General features: G+C 38.1%; 1 non-coding gene across 1 annotated transcript; it reads right to left on the bottom strand.

Moving 5' to 3' along the window:
- Positions 1-10,470: 10,470 nt before the first annotated feature.
- On the bottom strand, positions 10,471-10,577 carry LOC128283365 (small nucleolar RNA R71). Its single transcript, XR_008273707.1, has one exon. It is a non-coding gene; the product is annotated as a small nucleolar RNA R71 (small nucleolar RNA).
- Between the last annotated feature and the right edge of the window lie 10,663 nt (positions 10,578-21,240).

Here is a 21,240-nt window from a genome sequence, read left to right as displayed (position 1 = left end):
AAGGTGATTGTTTAAACCATTCTACTAAAACTAACAATATGGTGCAACCTACTTTACATGAAATGAGTCTGAAGGAAGTACATGAGTCATTCCCAAGCAGTAGCAGAAGACCTATACATGAAGATTGAAGGCTATAAATTGAGGAACTAGATGAATGGAGGATGCATAAACCGAGAACACATGATAAACCAAAACTACGCCAGAACGAGCTCAACACCTTCCCTTATCAGCTTAAGGTTGGAGATAAATTCTTACTAGATGCCGCAGATCCTCACATTGTCACTGCCCCCCGAATGAAGAAATCCCTCTTACGGTACTTAGTATTTTTCCATTCGGTACGGTCAAGGTGAGTCAACCCAAATTCTGCACTTTTAAGGTAAACAACACCCGTTTAAAACCTTATTTTGATGAGATTGATAGCAAGAATGAGGAGAATAAACTCCTCAAACCACTTCAACGGAGAGGTAAGTCGAGCTTAGACTATAATTAAGCACTCCTCGAGAGGCAACCCGAGCACTAACTGTATTAACTTGCTTTAAATATTAGTGTATAACACCTAACTTACTAACAGAGCTCTTGATAACAGGTTCACCACAAAGACACGTTCAAGCACACGAGCGTGCTTAGAACCGTGTGGAAACAGGGCAAAAAAATTCCCCAAACACGGGCTGCGATAAATTGCCACGGCCGTCCGACAGGGCCGTGGCTGAGCCTGCCAAAACAACACGGGCGTGTGATACACCTGTGCTACCGTGGTTGAAACTGAGAAACTAGCACGAGCATGCGACACGCCCATGTCTAACACCGGTGGTCGAACCTGTCAAATTAACACGGACGTGGGATTGCATAGACGGGTGTGGGAGAAGAGAACGACACTAGACACGGTCGTACTACACGGTCGTGTGCACCCACACGCCCAAGGTACACGGGCGTGGGACGAATTTTAGACGCACCCAAATAGGAAAAACGTGAAACACACGAGCTGAAATTGGGGCACACGGGCGTGTCCCCTGGCCGTGTAGCCCAAAATCTATAAATACCTTGCACTATTCATTGTCTTCCCCACTCAAAAACCCTAACCCTAGCCGCTGCAAGTCCACACTGCCTCTCTGTCACGCCCGTGCGCTGCCTCCAACTCCATTCTCGGTGCCCAATCTCTTTTCTTTAGCGTTTGTTTACTCCTTTCTCTTTTATTTCACTAATTTATAATGCCATTTATCATAGTAATTTATATTTTACATGTTATTTCCATCTTTCTATCACACAAATTTCATTTATAAAACAAGTTATCATCTTTCTCATGTTCAAAATCTTACTTATTACATGATTCCTTTACTCCATTTAATTAGTTAGAAGTGAATATTCATGGTTAGGATAGTTGAAATAATCATGCCTTTTGTGTTGACATTTCTTTTCATTCATATAGTATGTTGCATTCCATTCTTTTCCATTTTTACTTATATCACCATGCTAATGCCACAAAAATAGGTCATTGAACTTATTATTTTAGTTAAACTTAGTAATTGTGGTTGAACATATTTATGCATTTTCCTTTTCGAATTTAGTCGTATTTTTTTTATTCCTTGTCTACTCATCAAGACGAATTGATGTTTCCACTTGCAGGTATACAATGTCATCTTCATGTGGTAAAAAAGATGCTGTCCCTGATTCAAAGAAAAGAAAGGGAGCGTCATCTTCCTCAGGTCCTACCGCGAAAGTTCGTCACCCTTTCCTGAGATTTCCTATCGGGCCCCAAGAAGAAGTCTTCCAAATACTCCAGACCCGACCTTTAATTGCGGGCCGATGCATCTACTGGGCTACAATAGAACAAGTTCAGTTGGCTGATACGATTCGGGCCCTCCTAACCACAGACCCTTGGGAGCTGTTCTTTGGGATCATCGAGCCAACATACCTCGAGCTCACGATGGAACCATGCTCAACGTTTCATCTTCAGACCGTAATGATGAACTACGATGATCCCGGCACGGTCTAATTTTGCCTAGGTGGATTAGTCCGCCAGCTCAGCGTCCCAGAGTTCGGTACGGCACAGGGCTTATATACGAAGGAGCTCAAAGAGAAGAATGATTTAGACACTCTCAATCACCATATCCATCGTTCTCCTTCACGGTGCTGGAGCGCACTAGTACCAGGTGGGGCCACCTACAATCCTAGCCACTCCAAGGCATCGGCTCTCCCTCCATCTCTAAGGTACCTACACGCCATTTTGGCTCACACGATAACGGGAAGGAGAGAGAGCACTAGAGTCGTCAACACTCACGACGCCTACTTTTTATGGTGTATGTCATACAGGTACGTCATCGATCTTGCCTATTTCGTCGCCCTTACAATTCAACACCAGACGGAGTGGCACAGGAAGTGGTTCATCTCCATTGGCCCCTATGTGACGCGATTGCCTCGACACTTCGGGCTCCTCGACACTGTGGCCCAAGAATCATCCTTGACCCTTATTGGCCAGATGTCTCCACAAGGCATCTCGAGCATGCTTAGCATGAGGATGATCGAGAGGCGCCGAGGAACCTACCCTCCTCAATATCGTCTCACCCAATCTACCGAGGAGGAGGCCTACGAGGACATTCCTGATGATGTCCCTCCGCAGCACGAGGACCCACCGACTCAGCCACCACCACCCTCTCATCCAGTTCATGCGGTGGCTTCATATGCTGACATCTCTGAGCACCTCACTCGATTCAAGAAGTAGTGTTTTCAACGATTTGACAACATTGATGCTACTCTACAGCAGATTTGTCAGCACCTCCACATCTCATCACTAGTCCTACCTCGCGAACCATTCAGCGATTAAGTGTTTAAAAACATTTATTTATTATTTTATGTTTTTAATTATTATTAAAACTACTTTTTATTTTTATTAGATTTTAGAATTTTATTTTTAATTATCAATTTCAGTTAGTTCTTTACAAGTAATTATTCTTCCTAATATCCCCTAAAAAGTTCCTGATCTTATCACAGTTAAATAGAGATCTTAAGTTCATCATCGCATAGGAACTAAAAACTCCATCAGGAAAGGTTCTCCACAATTGCCATGTCGTGATCGACCACAACCATAGCTACAACTAGATATAATATTCTTTTGGTGCAGGACTTATAGACTAATGAACCTCTACCACCGCTAGAGTATCCTCCTCCACTCTCGCACCGATTACTTTCCAAAACTCTACTTCGAGGAATTCATCATACAGGAAGTTTCACTTCTCTCCCTATCTTATTTTTATATTCTAAATATCTATCTTTGTACATTGAGGGCAATGTACATCTTAAGTGTGGGGGGGCATTCATTTCATTATCAGAAAAATCCCTGAATGATTACCTTGTTCTCTTGAAAAGCTCTCATATCATATTTAGGATAAATTTTAATTGATTTATGATTTTGATTGATATATCTTGAATTAAAACATAGGGATTTATGCATTGATTGTTTAAACTTTAAGACATTAGAGAATCAAGCATGATAAGTTAACTTTTAAGAATTTAAAATTATAGGTTGTTTCCCCAAGTCTAGGTATTACTTTGAATTGGAATTCACGAGTCTAAACATTAAAAAGCCATAATTTTTGTGAGATTTTTGAGCCTTTTGAGCATCTATTAATTCTTTCATGCTCACTTTTATTATTACTTTGAGTGCGTCAATATCGAACTGTTATTCGAGAACTTGCTTGAGTATGCATGTCAAGTCCATACCATTTGATTTGATATGTCAAAATGATTAAGGCACCTAGGATTAACCCACTCATGCCATGAAAAGCCTACCTCCACAATTAACCCTTAGTAAACCCCTTTGAGCCTAACAAGCCATTCCTTGTATTAACCTCAATATTAACCCTTAACCCATTATTGTTGAAATCCCCTAAATTAATTTGATCCCTATTTTTGTCGAGATTTAAGTTGAGTAAATTGCTTAGCTATGTCTTGTTTGTAATAAGTTAGTTTATGTTATTTAACTGGTTTTTTTAAAAAAAACTATGTATACGCGTTAGTAATTCCATATTCTGAGAAGAAGCACTGTTGTACGCAAGTAATGATTAACTCTTTTTCTAGTTAGGAAATTTTTCAATTCAATCTCGATTCTAACCCTTTCTTTCAGCTTGTGATCGCACCCCCTATCCAAGCCTCGTTACAACCTTCTAAAGACCTTTTTATTGATGTTTCATCTCAATTTATAGTGGTGGAGATTTGATTTTCATGCAAGCCTATGGTAATGACTTTTCATTATTGACTATTGAGTGCTTCATGTGTTATCCTTAAACACCTCGAGTGATTTGAGTGAATCTTTAGTGAGGATGTGAAACTCTGTGATATTCTGAATCAAAGGTAATTACTTAGATAAGGGGAGACACCTATGTTTGAATGATTAAATACTCAACTTGGAATGTTTGAAACTTTTATGTTCTTTTAGTTGAATTCACAATGTATGATTACCTATGGATTATTTTAAGATATTATCGATAGAAATTATAAGTTGAGAAGAATTTATTTTGGTTATGAGTTGAGGATTTTGCTTGAGGACAAGCAGATGCTTAAGTGTGGGGGTATTTGATAAACCATAATTTATACATATTTTTACCCCATGCTTAACACATTTTATGGATGATTTTTCCTTAGAATTAGTGAATTCGATGCTCCTAATGCTTTAATTTCATGTTTTATACTTAGGAAAGCATAGGAGAGTGAAAGGAACTAGAAACGGGCCAAAATGGAGAAAATGGGCCAAAGTATGAAATCAACAAGGCCTGGATTTCTTCACACGGGCAGCCCACACGGCCGTGTTGATCTGACAGAATCAAAGCACGACTTACACGGGTAGAACACACGCCCGTTCCATTCTAATAGGCTCGAACACGACCTGAAGTAATCGCACACGGGCGTGTCCTTATCGAGCCCAAGTTGAGTCCAATTCAGAAAAGGCTAATTTTGAGAGCTCTTAGGCATTCCAAAGCCTATAAATACACCCTAGAGGAGGAAGAAAGAGGACACACAGAATAGAGAGTAAGGAATTACTCCAAGGAAGCCAATTGATTCATCTCAGAAGCCGGATTCATCATCAAGACTGAAGATCTCTCCTCAATTCCCCTTCAGAAGTTTTGGGTTTTCTTTATGTTTTGTATTCTTTATTATTCTGAGATGTTTTCTTATTTAGTTATGAACTAAAACCCTTAAATACCTAAGGGGGATGAAACCTAAGACGAATCTTGTTATTATTTTCTGAATTGTATGATAAATATTTAACTTGTTCTTAATTATGTGTTCTTAATTCTTATCTTGATATCCCAGGATACTAATTCAAGATAAGCTCTTATTCAGAGGAGGAATAGACCCTATCTAAGAGTGCATTTTTCATAATTAAGCGGAGTTGATTGGGTGCCTAGACATAGGGTGACAAGATTTTGCCAGATTAGGGTGAAACCTAATAAGAGGATCCATAGATCGAGTTAATGCAACCCTAGGGTGTTAATTAGAGAAAGGTCTCAATTATACAATCTACAGATTAGACGTTATTAGTCTTGAATATGGATAATAACATAACTTAGGGATCTCTACGTAACAAGTTAAATGAATAAATCATCCGATTCGGAGCCAGAATAACAAGTACAGTCTAGGTGGATTTTTAGTTAGGTATTGTCTTAATTCAATCGATTTTCCCAAAAGAAATTCCCCAATTATATTCTCTGTGAGTTATTAGTTTAAATAATTAGTTAGTTAAAACAAAACCCCATTATTCTTAGGCTAGATAATAAAAAGACAGTCATTACTAGTACTTTTAGTTCCTTTGGGTTTGAAAATCTGGTCTTGCTAAAACGATACTACTGTTCGATAGGTACACTTGCCTACATCGCGATAATAGTTAGTTTCAAGAACGATAAATTATAAATATTTAAAACCTATCACGAAATCACGCGATCAGTTAGCTATGGTAATTGATAAGTTTTGATCATGAAATTGAAAAATATGTTTGATATGACTTTATTTTAGATTTGTTATGATTTGGTTGATGAATTGAGATGGAAATTTGGTTGGCATAGATAAATCATGAATGGCTTATGTTTTGGTTGTGAATTGGTCATAAAATGTTGTGCAAATATGCTTGGTTTGGTGCTTGTAAGTTTGACCCAATTGTGGTGGCAAGTTGGCTATTCAAATGGCCTATTTTTTTCTACACGGGCAGAGACACGGCGTGTGTCTCAGCCATGTGCGACATACATCTATGTTGCACAGCCATGTGTCCCCTGGGGTACCCTACAATTGTAAGCCAGGCTCGAGTACGGCCAAGGCACACCGGTGTGTGGCTAGCCGTGTGGCCCAAGTCAGGCTCAACCACGGCCAAGGACACAGGCGTGTCTTGTGGCCATATGAGTAACTCAGTATGTATGCCCTATTTTGACATGGCCTAGACACATGGGCGTGTCTAATACCGTGGAAGGCACACGGCCTATTAACACGGGCGTGTGACCTGCCCTTCTTTGAAAAATGTTTAAGTTTTGGAAAAATTCTGTATGTGTTCGGTTTATTCCTGACCCATTTCTAAAGCATGTTTTAGGTCTCGAAGACCTATATAAGGGACTCTATATTGATGTTCATCTCTGATGCTTTAATGATTATGAAATGAAAGTTAAATGTTCTGATTCATCTGGTACTGCCTTTAACCCTAGTCCGGTGACGGATATGGGTTAGGGGTGTTGCATTTTATTGGTATCAGAGCTATGGTTTAGTCAGTTCTAGGATTACCATAGCGTATGTGATTCTAGCTATACATGCCATATTTATGAATTGCGATAGTGTGATGACTCCTGACATTGAAATGTGCTTTTATATAGCAAATGGATCCCGAACGAGCCGTAGCGGATAATGTCAAAAGCAATGCGCTTGCTACCACGCAAGGGACGACCCCATCCTATTCTAGACAGGCTACGAGTAGCCATGATGGTGAGGCTAGACAAGCCTTTTATCAAATGATGAATAATTTGTTTAGCCAATATATTAGAACCAATCCGGCTGTTCAACAATCCCCACCCCCGATCAATTCTCTACAAGCTCCTGTTATACCATTAGAATTTGGTTCTGTTAAATAAGCCTCCGGTAGATAAGATTAGAAAGTATGGGGCCAAAGAGTTTCGAGCTACAACAAATGATGATGCTGAAAAGGCCAAGTTCTGGTTAGAGAACACGATAAAAGTGCTTGATGAATTGTCTTTGAATCCCAAGGAATGTATAAAATGTGTCGTTTCACTTCTGAGAGATACGGCGTACCACTAGTGGAAAAATTTGATATCGGTAGTTCCAAGTGAGCGAGTCACCTAGGATTTCTTCCAAGACGAATTTTGAAACAAATATATCAGTCAGAGATTTATTGATAAAAAACGTAAAGAGTTTCTCAAGCTTAAGCCAGGCCGTATGTCTGTCACAGAATACGAGCGGGAATTTGTAAGGCTAAGTTAGTATGCTCATGAATGTGTATCTACGGAAGCAATAATGTGTAAAAGATTTGAAGATGGTTTGAATAAGGATATTCATTTGTTAGTCGAGATTCTAGAGATTAAAGAATTTGTTGTGTTTTTTGAACGAGTATGTAAAGCTAAAGATCTTGGGAAAGAGAAAAGAAAAGCTAATTATGAAGCTAGAGAAGTGCGAAAGAGATCATCAAGCAAGTCATTTCAATCTGCATCAAAGAAATTTTGAGACAATAATAGCCGTTTAAAGGCTAATGTGGGACATTCGAATATAGATCGTACAAGATTTCATTCGAGCTTCAAAGCTCCAGCTACATCTGTTGCCAATGTTGGAAATACTAAATCTGATCGCCTTGAGTGCAAGCATTATGGTAAAAGACATCCCGATAATTGTAGACTATATGATCGGACTTGTTTCAGATGTGGATCCTTAGAACATTTTATTCGTGATTACCCCGAATCTATCGAGCAAGAAATTGTACAAAATCCAGGCCAAGTGGTAATGCATCTCGTGGTAGACCTTCCTGAAATACGGGAAATGTGAGTGGCACTCAGAGGGAAACAAAAGACACAGCTATTAGATCTGGGGCTCGTGTACCTGCCAGAGCCTATGCTATTCGAGCTCGTGAGGAAGCTTCGTCGCCAGATGTGATTACGAGGACATTTACTCTTTATGATTCTTCTATCATTGCTTTGATAGATAATGGATCAACACATTCGTATATATGCATGAACTTAGTGAACAGTAAGAGTGAACAGTAAGACTTTACCTGTAAAGTCTACTAAATTTGTAATTAGAGTTTTGAACCCCCTAGGTAGATGTGTTTTGGTTGATAAATTCTGCAAGAATTGTCCATTAATGTTTCGAGACACTTGTTTTTCGGCTGATCTGATGTTGTTACCTTTGGATGAATTTTGATAAATCGTAATTTATACATATTTTTATCCCATGCTTAGCACATTTATGGATAATTCCTCCTTATATTTAGTGAATTCAATGCTCCTAATTCTTTAATTTCATGTTTTATGCCTAGGTAAACATAGGAGAGTAAAAAGAGCGAGAAACGGGCTGAAAACGGAGAAAATAGACCCACATGGGAAATCAACACGACCTGGACTTCCTCACACGGGCATGTCACACGGCCGTGTCCATTTGGCAGGATCGAAGCATGACTTACACGAGTAGACTACACGCCCGTGCCTATTCAATAGCCTTGACCACGAGCTGGAGCAATCACACACGGGCATATCCCTACTGAGCCCAAGTATAGTCCTATTCGGAAAAGGCCACTTTTGAGGGCTCTTAGGCATTATAAAGCCTATTTAAACACCAGAGGAGGCACTTAGAACACACACGGAGTAGGAGGTAAGGAATTACTCAAGGGAAGTAGATTGATCCATCTCAGAAGCCGGATTCATCGTCAAGACTGAAGATCTCCCTTCAATTTTCATTCAGGGGTTTTGCATTTTCTTTATGTTTTGTTATCTTTATTCTTTCAAGATGTTTTCTTTCATAAGTATGAACTAAACACCCTAAATACCTAAGGGGAATGAAACCTAAGACAGATCTTGTTATTATTATCTGAATTGTATGATAAATATTTGACTAGTTCTTAATTATGTGTTCTTAATTCTTGTTTTAATATTCCAAGATATTGATTCAAGTTAATGCTCTTATTTAGAGGAGGAAAAGACCCTATCTTAGAGTAAATTTGTCGTAATTAAGCGGAGTTGATTGCACGCCTAGAGATAGGGCAATAATATTTTGCTGGATTAGGGTAAAACCTAATAAGAGGATCCATAGATCGGGTTAATGCAACACTAAGGCGTTAATTAGAAAGAGATTTCAATTAATCAACCTAGGGTTAGACGTTATTAGTCTCGAGAGAGATAATAGTATAACTTAGGGATTTCTGTGGATCAAGTCAAATGAATAAATCGTCTGATTGAGAGTCAAATAACAAGTGAAGTCTAGGTGGATTTTTCTTTGGGTACTGTCTTAATAAATCGAATTTTCCCAAAAGTTTTTCCCCAATTTCTCTCTGTGCATCCTTAGTTTAGTTAATTAATTTAGATAAAAAAACCCCTTAATTTTTAGGCTAGATAATAAAAAAGAAGTAATTACTAGTACTCTTGGTTCCTTTTGGGTTCGACAATCCGATCTTGCTAAAGCTATACTACTGTTTGATAGGTACACTTGCCTTCATCGTAATAATAGTTAGTTTCAAGAACGATTAATTATAAATCTTTAAAACCTGTCGCGAATATCACGTATCAAGTTTTTTGCACTGTTTTAGGGGAACTAAGATATTAGGAACACTCAATTTTTATTACTTTAGTCATTTTACTTTATTTGTAATTTAAATTTTTATTTTCTTTTCTAATTTTTTTCTTTTATTCGCTCCTGGCAGGTTTCTATAGTGCATGACTAGAAGAAACCCATTGGGACCATTATTGTTTGATAGTGAGATCGATCGCACAGTTCACAGAAATCGAAGAGAAATAATGCGAAGCTTAAGATACACAGAGGAAGAGCAAAAGGACGATATTTCAACCACAACCTAGGAGATGACTGAAAACCAAGAAAATCCGCTACCTCCTGTGATTGCTGCTAATCAGAATCCTGCTCCACGTACTACATATAATTATGCTAAACCTTCTTTAACAGGAACTAAATCGAGCATAGTTAGGCCTGCTGTTGCTGTAAATAATTTTGAACTGAAATCTAACACTATTCAAATGATCTAACAGTTTGATGGTTTGCAGTACGAGGATCCCAACGCTCATTTGGCGAATTTCTTAGAGTTTTGCGACACTTTTAAAATCAATGACGTTTCTGATGATGCCATTCACCTTCGGTAGTTTCCCTTTTTGTTGAGGAATAAGGCTAAACAATGGTTGAACTCGTAACCACGAGGGTCAATCACTACTTGGGAGCAAATGACTTAAAAGTTTTTAATTAAAATATTTTTCACCTGCTAAAACAGCCAAATTACGTAATGATATCTCTTCTTTTGTGTAGATGGATTTAGAAACACTCTACGATGCATGTGAGAGATACAAGGATCTGTTGAGAAGGTGCCCTCACCATAGGTTACCACTCTGGCTACAGGTTCAAATGTTTCACAATGGCCTGAATCCTTCGACTCGACATATGATTGACGCAGCCGCTGGCAGAACTATCAATAATAAGACACCTGAGGATGCTTATGAATTTATAAAAGAGATGTCATTGAATAATTATTAGTGGCAAGTCATGAGGACAAAACCAACGAAAACAGCTAGCGTTTTTAACGTCGATTCAGTCACCATGCTCTCTAATCAGGTAGAACTTTTGAATAGAAAAATTGACAGTTTTCTTGGTTCTTCACAGGTTCACCTAGTAATGCAGTGCGAAGCAAATGGAGGTGGATCAAGCAAGTCAGAATATCCACCCTATGGCCATAACATAGAGAACGAGCAGTTAAATTACATGGGTAATAATCTTCGATCTCAAAATAATCCTTATAGTAATACTTACAATGCAGGATAGAGGAACCACCCAAATTTCTCATGGGGAGGCTAAGGGAATCAGAGACCACCACCACCTTCAGGCTTCCAACAACAACCTTACCAGCAAGAGAAAAAGCTGAACCTTGAGGTGATGCTAACAAAATTCATCTCAGTGTCAAAAACTCATTTCCAGAATACCGAGACAGCACTTAAAAATCAACAAGCGTCGATCCAAGGGCTCAAAACTCAGATAGGTCAGCTCGCTAAATTGATATCTGAACAATCACAAGGTAGCCTGCCAAGTAACACTGAATCTAACCTAAGGGAGCAACTCAATGCAATTACCATTCAAGATGAGGAAGGGTTAGTTGCACCTGAACCAGAACCGAGGCAAGAAACTGTGGTAAGTAAAGGTAAAGGTGAGGTGGACCACAATGACCAGAAACTGGTAAGTAAAGAGTACAAACCTCATGTACCATACCCCAACGCTACAAGGAAAGACCGCACAAAAGAACAATTCGGTAAATTTCTTAAATTATTAAAGAAGTTACATATTAACTTACCGTTTATTAAAGCTCTTTCGCATATGCCAAACGCAGTCAAATTCTTAAAGAAACTTTTAACAAATAACCAGAAGTTGGATAAGGCGTTGCATGTGGAGATAAATGTGGTTTGCTCAGCCATACTACAGAATAAGCTGGCCAACAAATTAAAAGATCCAGGGACTTTTATGATTCCCTGTTTAATTGGTAGCCTAGATGTTAATAATGCTTTGGCTGATTTAGGGGCTAGTATCAATGTCATGCCTTACAAAATGTTTAAGCAACTAGGTCTTGGGAAACCTAAACAAACTAGGATTAGTATTCAATTAGCCAATAAAACAATCAAATTTCCTAGGGGGATTATTGAATATGTACTTGTTAATATTGACAAATTTATATTCCGAGTTGATTTCGTTGTTCTAGACATAGAGGAGGATAGTAACGTTCCTTTAATTTTAGGGGGGCCCTTTTTAGCAACCACTAAAACAATAATTGATGTTGGCACAGGTGAACTCACACTTCATGTGAGAGATGAAACAATCACCCTTCAAGCTCGTAATATGAGTAACACATCAAAAATTGAAGGTGGTTGTATAAATTATTCTACTAAAACTGACCATGTGGTGCAACCTACTTTGTAGGAAATAAGTTTGAAGAACCTACATGAGCCATGTTCAAGCAACAAAAAAGGACCTATCTATGAAGAATGAAGGCTACAAATTGAGGAACTAGATGAATGGAGAACACATAAATCGAGGACACACGATAAACCAAAACCACGCCATGACAAGCTAAATTTTTCCCCAAATCAACTTAAGGTTGGAGACAAAGTACTATTAGATGTAGCAGATCCTCGTATTGCCACTTCTGAACCTAATGGAGCAATCCATCTTACGGTACTTAGTATTTTTCCATATGGTATAGTCGAGGTAATTTATCCCAAATTCGGCACTTTTAAGGTAAACAGTACTCGTCTTAAACCTTATGTTGATAAAATTGATAGTAGGGATGAGGAGTGTAAAATCCTTGCACCACCATGACCATGCACCAGAAAGGTAAGTCGAGCTCAGACTATAAATAAGCACTTCTTAGGAGGCAACCCGAGCACTAACGATGTTAACTTCTTTAAAAATTTTAGTTTTAACATCTAATCACTAGCTGAGTCATTGAAACACAGGTTTTCTTATCCACACGACTGGGCACACGGGCGTGCCTTAGGCCATGCTAACACCATGGGAGGAGACACGGCAGTGCGATACAACCGTGTGAAAACAGGGCAAAATTTTTCCTTAACACGGGATACAATAAGTGGCCACGGTCGTGCGACGTGGCTGTGGGTGAGTCTGTCAAACCAACATGGGTGTGTGCATTAGAACACAAGCGTAGGAGAAGCGAACGAAGTAGGACACGGTCGTGTGTATTAACACACCCAAAGAGTACGGGCATGTACAAGTCTCAAACGTGCCTAACTTTAAAAAATTACGAAACACACGGGCAAAAATTAGGGCACACGGGCGTGCCCCACGGCTGTGTGCCCAAAAATCTATATAAACCCCTTACTATTCATCATCCCCTTCCTCAAAATCCCTAACCCTAGCCGCTGCAACTTCACACGCCCTACCTGCAATGCCCGTGCGTCGACTACAACACCACTTTCAACGATCCAATGCTCCTCCCTCTTGCGTTTGTTCATTTTTTCCCTTTATTTTCTTCATTCTTTTACTTATTTCATGATATTTTGTTTTATTTTGAGCAAATAATCATGGTTATCATGATAGAAATTTTCCATGTTAGTCAATACATTTTGCTGTATTCATCCATTTTTCTTGTTTCCATAGATTTCATGCTTACCCATATGCATTCATTCACTAGATATTTTCGTTAGCATTACTCTTGTAGTCCTTTTTATAGTAATGACGTACTTTATCTGATTGGGTTTATTTTTTTTAGCATAGTTGTCTTTCGTACTTGACTTCTAGGAAATATCTCTATTAGTTTTAGCATGCATATTTTTCCATGCTATTGTTGAGGAGTAATTTTATTTTTATTCCAACTTTCCATTACAGGTATACTATGTCAATCTCACTGGCAAGAAGACTACTGTCTCCGCTTCAAAGAAAAAGAAAGGAGCAACGTCCTCATCGGGTCCTACTGCTGAGATCCATCACCCTTTCCTCCAATTCCCCTGGGACCCTAGGAGGAACTATTTCAGATATTACGGGCCCGACCCCTAGGTGTTGGCCTCTGTATTGACTGGGCCACACTGGAACAAATTCAGATGGCTGACGCGATCCGAGCTCTCCTGACGACTGAACCATGGGGGTTCTTCTTTGAGATCATCGAGTAGACATACCTCAAGCTCATGATGAAACTTTGCTTGACCTTCCATCTTCAAGTCGTCATGACAAACCTTGACGATCCTGGAACGGTCCAGTTTTGCCTTGGTGGTCTAGTACGCCAGTTGAGCATTCTGGAGTTTGGAATTGCACTAGGGCTGTACACCGAAGAGTTTATGGACGGCAACGAACTTGACACCCTCCATCACCACATCCTCTACGCTCCCTTAAAGTGCTAGAAGGACATCGTCCCTGCCTCGGCCACCTATGATCCTAGCAGCTCTAAGGCATCGGCCTTCACCCCATCCCTGTGATACCTACATGCCATCTTGGCCCACACTCAGACAGGACGGTGAGAGTGCACCGGTGTCGACAACACTCACGACGCTTATTTCTTGTGGAGCATGACGAATGGGCACGTCTTCGACCTTGCCTACTTCATTGCCCTCGCCATCCGCCATCAGACGGAGCGACATAGGAGAGGAGCCATCTCTATCGGGCCCTATGTGACTCAATTGGCTCGGCACTTTGGGCTCCTCAACACAGCGGCACAATCATCCTCCCTCACTCTCATAGGCCAGATGTCCCCATAGGGCATCTTGAGCATGCTACATATGAGGATGATCGAGAAACGATGTGGCATCTACCCTCCTTAGTACCACCTCGTCCAGTCCACTGAAGAGGAGGACCCAGAGGACATTACTGATGATGTCCCTCCACATCATGAGGACACACCGTCTCAGCCACCACCCGTCCATTGTCCAGCTTATGCGACGGCTTCATACTCTGACATCTCTGAGCGTCTTACTCGATTTGAGTAGCAGTGTTTTCAGCATTTTGATCACATTGATGCTACTCTTCATCAGATTTGTCAGCACCTTCACATCTCATCGCCGCCACCACCTCGCGAACCATCCGGTGATGACGTTGTTTAAAAATTTTTATTTATTATTTTTATTTTCACTTTTATCTTTATTTATCTTTTTTAAGTATGTTTTATTTTATTTTCCTTTAATATTATTTTAATTTTGGTTTTTATAATTTTTATTGAATAATTTATAGTTATGGCTATTTCATTACGAGTAATTATGCTTCCTTATATTTTCTAAAGAGTTCTTGATTTTATCACAGTTATAAAGAGCTCCAAAGCTCATCATCAAATAGGAACTAAAAACTCCATTGGCAAAATTTCTCCACGACTACCATGTCCTGCTCGACCACGACCATAGCTACTACCAGATATAATATTCTTTTGACGTAAGACTTATGGACTAATGAACCTCTACCACCACCAGAGTATCCTCCTCCACTCTCATCATTGCCTTGGCCGATTATTCTCTATAACTCTAATTCAAGGAGTTCATTCATCATTCAGGAAGTTTCACTTCTCTCCCTATCTTATGATTATATATCTATATTTTTCAATATATCTATCTTTGTACAATGAGGGCAATGTACATCTTAAGTGTGGGGGGTCTTTTATATCATCATTAGAAATCCCTGAATTTTGTCTTATTCTCACGTGAATCACTCATATCACTATTAGAATGAATTTTAATTAATTTATGATTTTTATTGATATGTCTTGAATTAAAACATAGGCATTTATGCATTGATTGTTTAAACTTTAAGACATTAGGGAATCAAGCATGATAAGTATATTTTTGAAGAATTAAAGAACTTTTAGCTTGTTTCCCTAAGTTTAGGTATTATCTTGAGTTGAAATTCACAAGTTTAATCATCAAAAAAGCCATAATCTTTGTGAGATCTTGAGCATTTAGAACATATTTTATTTCTTTCATGCTCACTTTTATTATGAGTGCGTCAGATTGATTTGTTATTCTAGAACTTGCTTGATTATGCATGTCAAGACCACACCATTTGATTTGATATGTCAAGATGATAAAGGCACTTAGGTTTAACTCACTCACTTCACAAAAGCCTACCTTCATAATCAACCCTTAGTAAACCCCTTTGAACCTAACAAGCCATTAATTGATTTACCCTCAATGTTAACCCATAACTCATTATTGTTGAAATCCCCTAATTTGATCCTTATTTTTGTCGAGATTTTATTTGAATTTATTGCTTAGCTATGTCTTATTCTTTGTTGAAATAATTAAGTTCTATGTTATTTGACTTGTTCTTAAAAATAATAATAATTATAATTATATACATATTTATTAATAGTAATTCGTCGCTTTTGAGCTTAAAGTATTAATTCCATATTCCGAGAAGAAGCTCACTTGTATTCAACTGATGACTAGTTATTTTTCTAGCTAGGTAATTTTTCAATTCAATCTTGATTCTAACCTTTTCTTTCAGCTTATGACCACACCCCCTAACCAAAGCCACATTACAACGCTCTAAAGACCTTTTTGATTGATGTATCATCTCAATATATAATGGTGGAGATTTGATTTTCAAGCAAGCCTTTGGTAATAACTTTTCATATTGACTAATGAGTGCTTTATTTGATGTCCTTAAACACCTCGAGTGATTTGAGTGAATCTTTATTGAGGATGATAAACTATGTGATATTTTGATCAAAGGCAGTCACTTAGATGAGGGGAAACACCTATGTTTCATGATAAAATGCTCAACTTGGAATGTTTGAAACTTTGATGTACTTTTAGTTGAATTTTCAATGTACGAATACTTATGATTATTTTGAGATATTATTGATAGGGATTATAAATTGAGAATAATTTATTTTGATTGTGAGTTGAGGAGTTTGCTTGAGGACAAGCAAATGCATAAGTATGAGGGTATTTGATAAACCGTAATTTATACATATTTTTATCCCATACTTAGCACATTTATGGATGATTTCTCCTTAGATTTGGTGAATTTGATGCTCCTAATTCTTTAATTTCATGTTTTATACTTAGGTGAGCATATGAGAGTAAAAAGAGCGAGAAACGGGCCACAAATGGAGAAAATGGACCTACATGGGAAATCCACACGGCCTGGACTTCCTCACACGGGCATGTCACAGAGCTGTGTCCATTTGGCAGGATCAAAGCATGACTTACACGGGTAGACTACACGCCCGTGCCTATTCAACAGCCTTGACCACGGGCTGGAGCAATCGTACACGAGCGTGTCCCTACTGAGCCCAAGTATAGTCCTATTTGGAAAAGGCCACTTTTGAGGGCTCGTAGGCATTTTAAAGCCTATTTAAACACCTAAGGAGGCACTTAGAACACACACGGAGTAGAAGGTAAGGAATTACTTAAGGGAAGTCGATTGATCCATCTCAGAAGTCGGATTTATTGTCAAGACTGAAGATATCCCTTGAATTTCCATTCAGGGGTTTTGGATTTTCTTTATGTTTTGTTATCTTTATTCTTTCAAGATGTTTTCTTTCATAAGTATGAACTAAACCCCCTAAATACCTAAGGGGAATAAAACCTAAGACAGATCTTGTTATTATTACCTGAATTGTATGATAAATATTTGACTTGTTCTTAATTATGTGTTCTTAATTCTTGTTTTAATATTTCAGGATATTGATTCAAATTAATGCTCTTATTCAGAGGAGGAAAAGACCCTGTCTAAGAGTAAATTTGTCATAATCAAGCGGATTTGATTGCACGCCTAGAGATAGGGTGATAAGATTTTGTCGGATTAGGGCGAAGCCTAATAAGGGGATCCATAGATTGAGTTAATGCAACACTAGGGTGTTAATTAGAAAGAGATTTCAATTAATCAACCTAGAGTTAGACGTTATTAGTCTCAAGAGAGATAATAGTATAACTTAGGGATTTCTACGGATTAAGTCAAATGAATAAATTGTCTGATTCAGAGTCAAATAACAAGTGAAGTTTAGGTGGATTTTTCCTTAGGTATTGTCTTAATAAATCGAATTTTCCTAAAAGTTTTTCCCCAATTTCTCTCTGTGCATCCTTAGTTTAGTTAATTAATTTAGATAAACAAACCCCTTAATTTTTAGGCTAGATAATAAAAAGGAAGTAATTACTAGTACTCTTGGTTCCTTTAGGTTCAACAATCCGGTCTTGGTAAAGCTATAGTACTATTCGATAGGTACACTTGCCTTCATCGTGATAATAGTTAGTTTCAAGAACGATTAATTATAAATCTTTAAAACCTGTCGCGAATATCATGTATCAAATTTGATATAATTTTGGGCATGGATTGGTTAAATTTGCATGATGTTATTGTGAACTGCAAACGAAAAATTCATCGATTTGAGGTGCAAGACTGATGAAATAGTCAGAATTGAATCTAGTGATTTGAATGGATTGCCTGCTGTAATAACTTCGACTAAAGCTTTGAGTATTGTGAGAAATGGTTGTGAATACTACTTTGCTTATGTCATTGATTCGAAAGTGTCAGAAAAGAAAGTTCAATCAGTGTCTGTTGTATGGGAGTTTCCCGATGTGTTTCCTGAAGAACTTCCGGGTTTATCTTCTGTTAGAGAAGTTGAATTTGGCATTGAATTGGAACTGATACTACTCTGATTTTGATAGCTCCGTATAGAATGGATCCGACTGAATTGAAAGAATTAAAATCTCAGTTGCAAGAATTGACCGATAGAGGGTTTGCTAGATCGAGTTTCTCACCTTGGGGTGCTCCGCTTCTGTTTGTGAAAAAGAAAGATGGTACGATGAGAATGTGTATCGATTATCGCCAGTTGAACAAAGTGACTATCAAGAGTAAGTATCCTTTGCCTCGTATTGATGATTTTTTGATCAGTTGAAAGGAGCTGTTGTGTTTTCAAAGATAGATTTGAGATCAAGTTATTATCAGTTGCGAGTGAAAAACTCAGACATTCTGAAAACTGCTTTCAGAACGAGGCACGACCACTATGAATTATTAGTTATGCCTTTCTGATTGACTAACGCACCTGCTATATTTATGGATTTGATGACCAGAATTTTCAGACTGTATTTAGATCGATTTGTTATTGAAATCATTGATGACATACTGATTTATTCACGAGATGAAACTAAGCATGTCGAGCATCTGAGAATAGTGCTTCAGACTCTACGAGATAAACAGTTGTATGCGAAGTTTAGCAAATGTGAATTTTGGTTGCATGAAGTCAGTTCTCTGGGTCATATTGTATCAGTATCTGGTATTCGAGTTTATCTGAATAAGATATCAGCTATTTTGGATTGGAAACCTCCGAGGAACGTCTCTAAAGTCTACAATTTTTGGACTTGCTGGTTATTATAAAATGTTCATAAAAGGCTTTTCTAAGATTGCAACTCCGTTTACAAAGCTACTTCAAAATGATGTGAAGTTTGAATAGTCTGAAAAGTGTCAGAATAGCTTTGATCAGTTGAAAACTTTGTTGACTGAAGCTCCGGTATTGGTACAACCTGAATTGGGTAAAGAATTTGTGATCTATAGTGATGCATCATTGATCGGTCTGGGATGTGTTTTGATGCAAGTAGGTAAAGTCATTTCTTATGCTTCGAGACAACTGAAGCCGCATGAAAAGAACTATCCAACACATGACCTTGAGTTAGCTGCGATTGTATTTACTTTAAAGATTTGGCGCCACTAGCCGTTTGGTGAGAAATGTCATGTATATTCTGATCATAAGAGTTTGAAATATCTAATGACTCAGAAAGATTTGAATCTATGATAAAGAAGATAGCTTGAATTGCCAAAAGACTATGACCTTATGATTGATTATCATTCGGGTAAAGCAAATGTTGTTGCTGATGCTTTGAGCCGAAAATCATTATTTGCTTTGCATGCGATGAATGCTCAATTGGTTTTGTTTGATGATGGTTCAGTTTTAGCTGAATTGAAAGCAAGACCTTTGTTCTTACAATAGATTATCGAAGCTCAGAAGATTGATAATGAAACTTTAGCAAAGCGAGCTCAGTGTGATTTAGAGTCTGATTCAGAATTAAGAATTGATAAAGATTCTGAGATAGAATTTTTGTTTCAAGAAATCCAGAGTTAATTCAAATGATTTTGAATGAAGCTCACAGCAATTGGTTATCTATTCAACATGGTAGTACGAAAATGTATAATTATCTAAAACAGCATTATTGGTGGCAAGGTATGAAACGAGACATTTTGACTTTGTTTCGAAATGTTTAGTCTGTCAGGAAATAAAAGCCAAGCATCAGGTACCTTCTAGGTTGCTTCAACCGATCGTGATACCTGAGTGAAAGTGGGACAGAGTCACAATGGATTTTGTATCTGGTCTACCGTTGACACCGAGCAAGAAAGATGCAATTTGGGTTATTGTGGATAGATTGACTAAATTGGCTCACTTTGTTTCAGTTCGTATAGATTATTCACTTGACAAGCTTGCTGAGTTATATGTTTTTCAGATTGTGAGATTACACGGTGTGCCTATTTCTATTGTTTCAGATAGAGATCCGATGTTTACATCGCGGTTTTGGAAGAAACTGCAAGATGCACTAGGTATTTAATTACATTTTAGCACTGCTTTCCATCTGCAAATAGATGGTCAGTCTAAGTGAATCATTCAGATACTTGAGGATATGTTGAGATGTTGCATTCTCAAGTTTTAAGGTACGTGGGAACAGTATTTGCCTTTGATTGAATTCGTTTATAATAACAGTTTTCAATCGAGTATCAAAATGGCAGCATATGAAGCTTTATATGGTCGCAAATGCCATACACCTTTATATTGGACTGAGCTCAGCGAAAATAAGATTCACGGAATTGATTTGATAAAAGAAACTGAATAGAAAGTAAAAGTGATCCGAGATAGTTTGAAAATAGCTTCCGATTGTCAGAAATCTTATGCGGATTTAAAAAGAAAAGACATTGAGCTTGAAGTTGGCAACAAATTGTTTTTGAAACTATCTCCGTGGAAGAAAGTACTTTGGTTCAGTAGAAAAGGCAAATTGAGTCTGAGATTTATCGGGCCGTATGAGATTACCGAACGTATTGGGCCGATAGCATATAGATTGTTGTTGCCACCAGAGTTAGAAAAGATTCATCATGTGTTTCACGTATCGATGCTTCGACGATACAGATCCGATCCTTCACATGTGATTCCTCCGCCTAAGATTGAAATTCAGTCTGATATGACTTACGAAGAAAAGTCGATCCGTATCTTAGCTCGAGAGGTTAAAGAGCTGCGTAATAAGAAATTTTCGTTAGTAAAAGTGATCTGGCATCGACACGGTATTGAAGAGGCCACGTAAAAGCTTGAAGATGCTATGAGACAGCAATATCCGAATTTGTTCAATGGTAAGATTTTTGGAGACGAAAATCCCTAAATAGGGGAGAATTGTAACTGTTCAGTTTAGACCCTAGTCGGAACAGTGGTTTCGGGACCACATATCCCAATCAAAAAATATTTAAATATTATTTTTCATGTTTATGATATGTGAATGAGCATGTGTGAAAATCTCGTATGGAAATTTG

The sequence above is a fragment of the Gossypium arboreum genome, chromosome 10 (genome assembly GCF_025698485.1).
Source record: "Gossypium arboreum isolate Shixiya-1 chromosome 10, ASM2569848v2, whole genome shotgun sequence".
In the NCBI taxonomy this organism is placed as follows: Eukaryota; Viridiplantae; Streptophyta; class Magnoliopsida; order Malvales; family Malvaceae; genus Gossypium; species Gossypium arboreum.
Note: the sequence above shows the minus strand (reverse complement) of the source record. Positions and strands in the feature narration are given on the sequence as shown.